A 7577-nucleotide genomic window follows, 5' to 3' on the forward strand; every position below is an offset into this window, starting at 1 on the left:
TCATTTACTGTTTTAGATGTGCAGATGCTTTCTTTTGCCTCCCTCTCCATAAAGCCAGCCAGAAAATCTTTTCATTTGAGTCCTTTGAAGTGGTCCTTGCACAGGAGAACCTCAAAGTGGAAGATATTTGGGGAGCAGCTTGCAAACAATTGCTCCAGTATGCAGAAGACCTCCTAATAGCTACCCAGGTCCAGAGAACATGAGTGGACTGGACGGTAAGCCTCCTAAACTTTTTGGGCTTGCAGATCCCAGAAGAAAGCCCAGCTGATGAGGCAAATAGTCATTTACCTGGGTTAAAAAAGCTATTCAGGCCTTTGACCAGCTAAAGAAGGCCGTCATGTCAGCTCCAGCCCTGGGACTTCCAGACGTGAGTACACGGCTCCTAAAGGATGGCCAGAGTGCCTCAGAATTCACTCTAGGCCAGAAGATGCCTGTGCTAGTGTCCCATACAATGTCTGCAGTCCTTGAAGAAAAGGAGGACATTAGATCTCCCCACAGAGATTCCTAACAAGACGATGTTAAGATTGTGGTAACTAACATTGTGAACCCAGCTTCCTTCCTCAGCAGGAGTATAGGAGAACCAGTGATCCACGACCGCCTGGAGACCATCGAAACCACCTACTCCAGTCACCCGAATCTGAAGGACACTCCGGTTGAGAATGCTGAAACCTGGTTTACTGACAGAAGCAGCTACGTTGTCAGTGGAAAGAGGCATGCTGGGTATGCAGTTACCATCAGCAGAGAGGTAATAGAGTCTGGACCATTGCCCACCAACACCTCTGCACAGAAGGCTGGACATTTACTCAAGGTATGCCTTTGAGGTAGTCCTTGCACACGGAGCCATTTGGAAAAAAATCCTAAAGCTGCTAGATGCTGTGCAGCTACTTGAGAGGATGGCACAGATCGCATCAAAAAGTGAGCTCTAATTGGAAGAATATGCTGGCGGACAGAGAGGCAAAAGACGCAGCTAAAGGTGAGGTACCCGATGAGACAATTGAGGCAGCACTTCAAAATAGATAGTGCTGAAAGGTAAGCCAGTATATAATATAAAGGGTAAGAAACTTATTAAAGCAGAAAAAGCAAATTATAATCAGGAAGGGTGGGCCATGACAGAGAAAAAGAAGCTTGTAGTACCATCCTATTTGTTATGGCCATTAGTGTAAAGAGAACATGGGAAAACACACTGGGGAATAGACATCTTGTATAATTATTTGAAAGAAAGAATTGTGGCCAGAAAGTTACAAGGTACAGTGATACAGGTAACCCGTCAGTGTAGTCTTTGCCTCCAAACTAATTCCAAAAATACACCAAAGCCTAAAATGGGACAAATTGGGAAAGGCTGTGGACCTGGGCAACAATAACAAATTGATTTTACAGAGCTGCCCAGGAAGGGGGGATATTGTTACCTATTGGTGTTAACTGATACCTTTTCAGGATGGCCAGAAGCCTTGCCTACTAGAACGGCTACAGCCCGAGAAGTAACCAAAGCACGGTTGCAAAAATAATACCGGGGGTAGAGTTCCAGCCACCATATCCCCAGATAGAGAGCCACAAGTATATGGTGGCCCTAAATAGACAATTTAAGAAATATGTCGCTGGAGCTCAAAACAAAAAATTAGACAACCTAGAAATTAAGTCTTTTGCAGAAAAGTTCTTGGAACCACAGTGAGAAGGAGCATTCCAGATGCTTCTTACTACTTTCACTACAATCAAGATCAAAGAACAGAAGGCCTGGATCCATCACTCCCGAGTGAAGAAAGCCCCAGAAGGAATCTGGAAGATCACACCAGGCGACGATGAACTAAAAGACCACCGTGAAACTCACTCGGAACCACAAATAGATGGACTAATAGTTATTATAGACACTATGTGGAAAGTTGTAATTATTGCTGTAATAAGCTTAACCATAACAAGGGTCAACGCAATACTGCGTAGGTACAATGTGATTGAGATAAACAGGTGCCAAAGAAAAGCTTATGATGCTTACTCTCGTAAGGCTTTAAATAAGATGCTAAAGGTTATGGGAAGGAAATGTCCTCCATTTAGACTCAAAATAGAGGGGTGTGCAATAAACGATACATGCCAATAGTCCCCTAAAGATTAAATCATGAGGGAACTGTATTGTACCCTTCTGAACACCCAATTCAATTTGTGTATTTGCAATTTTGTCAGAATTAAAGGATGTGATTTTTACTATCGGGCACCTGTAAGATACTGCCTGTACCCATAGGAACATCCCAGATTGAAAGAAATCTTAAAGGAAATTAAAGAAGAGGGAAGAAGGACATTAATTACAATTCACTATGACACAGAAACCATCAAAGGAGTATTTAAGAGGCTTAAGGAACATTTGTCTCATCACTGGTGGAATGTGCTTTTTGAGTGGTCTCCAACAGCAACTGGTATACTAAATGCCTTACTCCACCCTATAGTTGTGTTGCTTATTCTAGTTAGTATAAGTCTAGTTTTATCTGTTGCGATGCTTGTTTGGAATTGAAAGATGCTACGACGAATAGCAGCCTTAACCTCATTATCAAAAGCGTATGGCTTGATCTTAAGAGACACTAGCTGTACAGATTGGATTGATGAAGAAGACACTTTCGAGTAAAAGAATTTACTCACTTTAAAAGGAGAAGTGGGGAAAATGAGGCATAGATTTAGAAGAATTAAAGACTGTAGTCAAAATAGATAGTGCTGAGATAATGTAGCTAGGACTTCCCTTTTGCTAACAGAAGCCAGACTGAAAGAACTGATAATCCTTGGAAGGAACCGATCAATCAGAGGAGCTGTCAAACTAGGGCTTCTGCATCCTGAATAATCAATAGACACCATGAATACAATACAATCATAAATCAAACAGTCCTGGGAAAAACAGGATTTAGCTGTCACAAACACTAAAGGTTAAAAAGTCAGAGCTGAGGAAGACAATCTTACTTCATCATTTTGGGACCCCACCCCATTAAAAAGACCACCGACCCATTTCAAAGAACAAAACTACGCATGCTTGATGGCTTTTTGGGCTAATTACCATACGAAGCGGGGAATGGGAGGTATCAGAGCTATGAATATGCATTTGTAGTTTGTGTATTCAATACTTCTGTAGATAAAAGGCCCTGTGATGATCTGTAAATTGCGCGTGTGTTTCTGGGAGCTATCCCGCACGCTGCCCGGCGTCGTAATAAACATACACTTTCTAACTTTAAACTGTTAGAGAGTCTTTGTCCGTCATAGTTGGATATTGGTATTAGATCAATGTCCATAGTTTTTTAATAAATCACTGGGACATCCCGGCCCTGCAGGAGCTGCCCCAGGTGGGGATTCCAGCTGGGAATTCTCCTTCCCACGGAGCTGGGGCGCTGTGAGCGGTGAAAATAGCAAATCAAGGTTGGGTGCGGGGCCCGGGCAGGTTCTCCCCCCAGCCCGGGACGTGCTCTGGGCTCGGGAGGAGCCTGTTCTGTTCCCACAGGCCCGGGAGTTTCACACAGCCCCGGGGGTGGGGTTATGAGGCTCCCCTGCCCTTAAAACGCCAGTTTTGGGGATTTTTGCGGTTGGGAATGTGAAGAACACAAAGTTCAAAAATGTACACAGCGAGCAGAGGAGTATGACTTTTTTTTTTTTTTTTTTTTTTTTTTTTTTTTTTTTTTAATCTCTGGATCAGGGGGAGGAGCTGACTCTGGGGTTTGGAGCTTTTCACAGAAAAACTGGGACAAAACTGGAACCTGCTCCCGTGGCTGCAGAGCCTGGAGGGAAGGGCAGGCACTGAGCACGCCAAAAAGTCACCAAAATGTCACCAAGTCCTTTTCTGCGGCTCTTGGTCATTGCTGGCTTCTCTCTCTCTTTTTTTTTTTTTTCCCTCTTCTTCCTTTTTTTTTCTTTTTTAAATTTTTAAAATTTCTTTTATTTTTTCTTTTTCTTTCCTTTCCCCCCCTTTTTTTCCCCTTTCCTTTCTCCCCCCTTCCACCCCCCTTTTCTTTTCTTTTTTCTTTTTTTTTTTCTTACCTTTCCCTCTACCCCCCCTTTTTTTCCCTATTTGTTTTTCTTTTTCTTTTCTTGGTTAACACTGTCCTGGCAGAGTTGGAGCTGTTCAGCAGTGTCCTGGCAGAGGTGTAGAGATATTCACACGGTCCTGGCAGGGCTGGAAGAGGAGCAGGATGTGCAGGGCAGGGCCAGGAGCTGCTCAGGCCCTTCAGCAGCTCTCCAGGTGTTCCCAGGTGTTTGAGCTGTTCCTGGCAGGGATGGGGCACGGAAAGTTCATTAAAATAAAGGGGTTAAAAGGTCACCCTCGGCCTGGCACAGGGCACTGGGAGGGGCAGGGAGAACTCGGCTCCCGGGTTTTTATTGTTGGGATTTTTCTGCCGCTCTCCCAATAATTTAAATTTTTTGCATTCATTAGAGCGGCGTTAGCAATTCTCAGCGTTCCTGCTCTCCCGGGCAGGATCTCCATTTATCCCAGACAATTCCTCTGGGGCAGTTCGCTGAGCCCCTTGGTTGGTGTTTAACTCTCTGTGGCACCCCCAGGGCAGGGGGGGCACCGAGGGGCTGCCCTGGGACATCCCAAACCCAAACCCAAACCCAAACCCAGTCCTGGGTTTGCCCCTCTGCTCTCTCCCCTCCAGGCACAAAGTTGGGGACACTGAGTTTGTCCCAGCCCCTGGACACGGCCCCACCTCCCCGGGGACATTTTTTCCCATTGTCTGCTCCAAAAAAGAAAGGGAATTGTTGTTGGGAACATGAAAGAACCTCGGAGCCGAGGTGACATTGGCGCTGCCGGTGCTTCCATGGCAACCCGCGTTTGTTCCTCGAGCAGTTCCAGAATAATTAATAAAAACCTCCCCTGCCCGTGGGCCCGTGGAAAAAAACAAAAAAATAATAAAAAAATTGAACTTTTCTGCCCTTTTCTGGTCACCGATTCTCCCAATGTCACCCTCCAGATGAAGCAAAGATCCAGGCAGGGGCTGCTCGAATCCTTTCCTGGAGGCCAAACCCAGCACGGGCCAGGCTCGACTCTGAATTGTTTTGTTTTCATCAGTGGAGTCAATTTATTTCAATTTGTCTCAACCTGTGGAGTTCAACATCCTCTAACAACACCAGGCCCTGGCAAATCTGGGCCAACGCCCTTCCCACCAGGCTTCTCCTCAAGGTTCTGTCTTATTCTCGTTTTGAATAGGGAAAAAACCCCAAAATTCAAAGCCCAGAGAGGTGAAATGCCCTCCCTGAGAGCACAGGGAGGGCTGGGACAGCTCGAGTGTCTCCATCATCTCTGCAGGAGGATCACAAGGCTGAGCCACATTCCTGCTGCCCTCACAGTCACCTTGAGCACAGGAGAGGGGGAGAAAGGACAGGATCCAGCACAGAGAGCTCTGCTTTGGGGTCAAACCCCGAATCCAGCACTGAGAGCAGCCCCACAGGCTCTGCTTTGGGTCAAACCCCGAATCCAGCACTGAGAGCAGCCCCACAGGAGGGAAATCCTGCTGGGATGCCCAGGGAAGGTCCCTGTCCTTGCTGGTGCCACTCATCTGAGGATTGTACCTGGGCAGGCACAGGCAGAGGTTTTGGGGTGCCACCCCCAGCCCAGGCAGAGTTTTGGGGTGCCACCCCCAGCCCAGGCAGAGTTTTGGGATGACACCCCCAGCCCAGGCAGAGTTTTGGGGTGCCACCCCCAGCCCAGGCAGAGTTTTGCAGCACAGACCATGGTGAGCCATTTCTCCCACCATTTCAGCCCAGCTTTGGGCACACAGCAGCAGCTCCTGCCTCCCTCTGCACCGGGATCATCCCTGAGCCCTCCCAACCCCCTCGAGGCTCCTTTGGGCACATTCCTGGCTCAGGGGAGCCCGGGAAGAGCTGGAATTCCTGCTGGGATTTCTCCCAGTGCATTAAAACCCTCTGAGCTGTGGTGTTTAACTCCAGGCTCCTCGGGATGCTCAGCAGGATGGAGGAGAAGGGAATTTCACCCTCTGTGCCCTCGCCCAGCCGGGTTTCCTGCCCAGGTGACCTTCCCCGATCAAACATTAACTCTGCAGCAAACAATCATTAGGGAGCGTTTGCTGCCTTTAGTAATTAAGGCTTTTATTAATCCACTTGGAGCAACAGGTGTCTGCAGAATGAATCCTGCTGTCATTTAGGGGAGGAATAAATGAACAGCATCGCCTGCCAGGGAGGGGGTTCGGATTCCTCGGCACTTTCTGGAGGTGCTGGATCTGCTGCTGGAGCTGTAATTACACAGATTATTAACTGCCAAACGCCAGGCTCAGGCATTTCCTGGAGAGAAATTGTTCTCCTGGCAGCCCAAAATGCAATCAGGGCAGGCTCCAGCTCCAGCAGCTGCTGGAAAATCCAGGGAGAGGAGAGGGAGAGGAAAAGGTCCAGGCAGGCAAAGGAACCCTCTGGAATGAGGAGAGGAAGGAGCTGCTCCTCCTCAGAGCCCACAGCTCCCAGCTCAGTGATGGCTTTGGCTTGGGGATGGTGCTCAGAGCACCAGGAATTCAAAAAGAACTTTAAAAATTAAGACAGGCAGTGCCAGGGTGAAGCCCAAGCACTCTGCCAGGCAGGAATGGCAATCCCTGGCTCTCCTGTGCAGTGACAGAACAAATAAAGTCACCACAGAGTCACCCAGGTCAGCTCTTCCAGCTGGGAAAAGCTTCTCCCCTTTTCTCTCCTCTCTTTTTCTGCCTTTTCTCTGCCTCCCCAGCTGGGTCAGGGCAGGGCAGGCAGGCCAGGGCAGCTGGACACAGGAATTGCAGAGGGGGAAATCGATAATGTTGGTTTATGTAACTGCAGGGAAACATCGATGCTGCAAAAAGGCAGCAGGAAAACCGATCAGAAAGGCAGGGAGGGAGCAGAAGAGAGCGGATTTTGATTTAAAATAGGAGTAATTTAAATACTCCTTTTGTTGTTTGGCTGCTGTGGGTAAAAAACCTGAGCACAAATCCAGGGATTTCTGAGCTCTCTGGGCTTCCCAGAGAAATTCCCTCTTCCTTCACACAACAACAACAACGCCACGAAATTACATTCAGAGGTCACATTTAGGAAAAAAAAAAATAAAAATTTCCAGTCTGTGGGGCTCGGGAGAGCTCAGGATTTGGTCTCCAGGCTCATCCAAAGCATCCTGGGCCCTCTCGTGGCTGCTGGGGACAGGACACAAAAGAATTTTCCTTTAATTTTCTACCAAACACCCTTTTGGTGGTATTGGAAGGAGATTTTTCGGGTTTGGAGTGTAGAAAATCCATCTGTTGCACACAAATGTCCTGGAAAAGAAAATGTTTGGAGCAGCTGCTGGGCACAGAAATGGGGTTGGATTGGGAACAGTCCGTGTGTGTGTGTGTGTCACACTGGGGGTGGCTTCAGAGTAAAAAATTAAAAATATAAAAATAAATTATAAAAATAAAAATATAATAAAGAAAGGTTGGAATTTCCTGGTAAATTTTACCTGGAGGCCAAATGGAGCCCAAAAACTCAGGAGCTAAAGGAAGAGGGAAAACCCAAATTCACTCCAAATCCAACTGCAGGACTCCCAAGAGAAGATTTTACAATGAAGAGAACTGGGAAGAAAAGGAAAACCAGGGAGAAGCTGCTTCTGC

This window comes from Zosterops lateralis (assembly GCF_965231275.1).
Source record: "Zosterops lateralis genome assembly, chromosome: 28".
Classification (NCBI taxonomy): Eukaryota; Metazoa; Chordata; class Aves; order Passeriformes; family Zosteropidae; genus Zosterops; species Zosterops lateralis.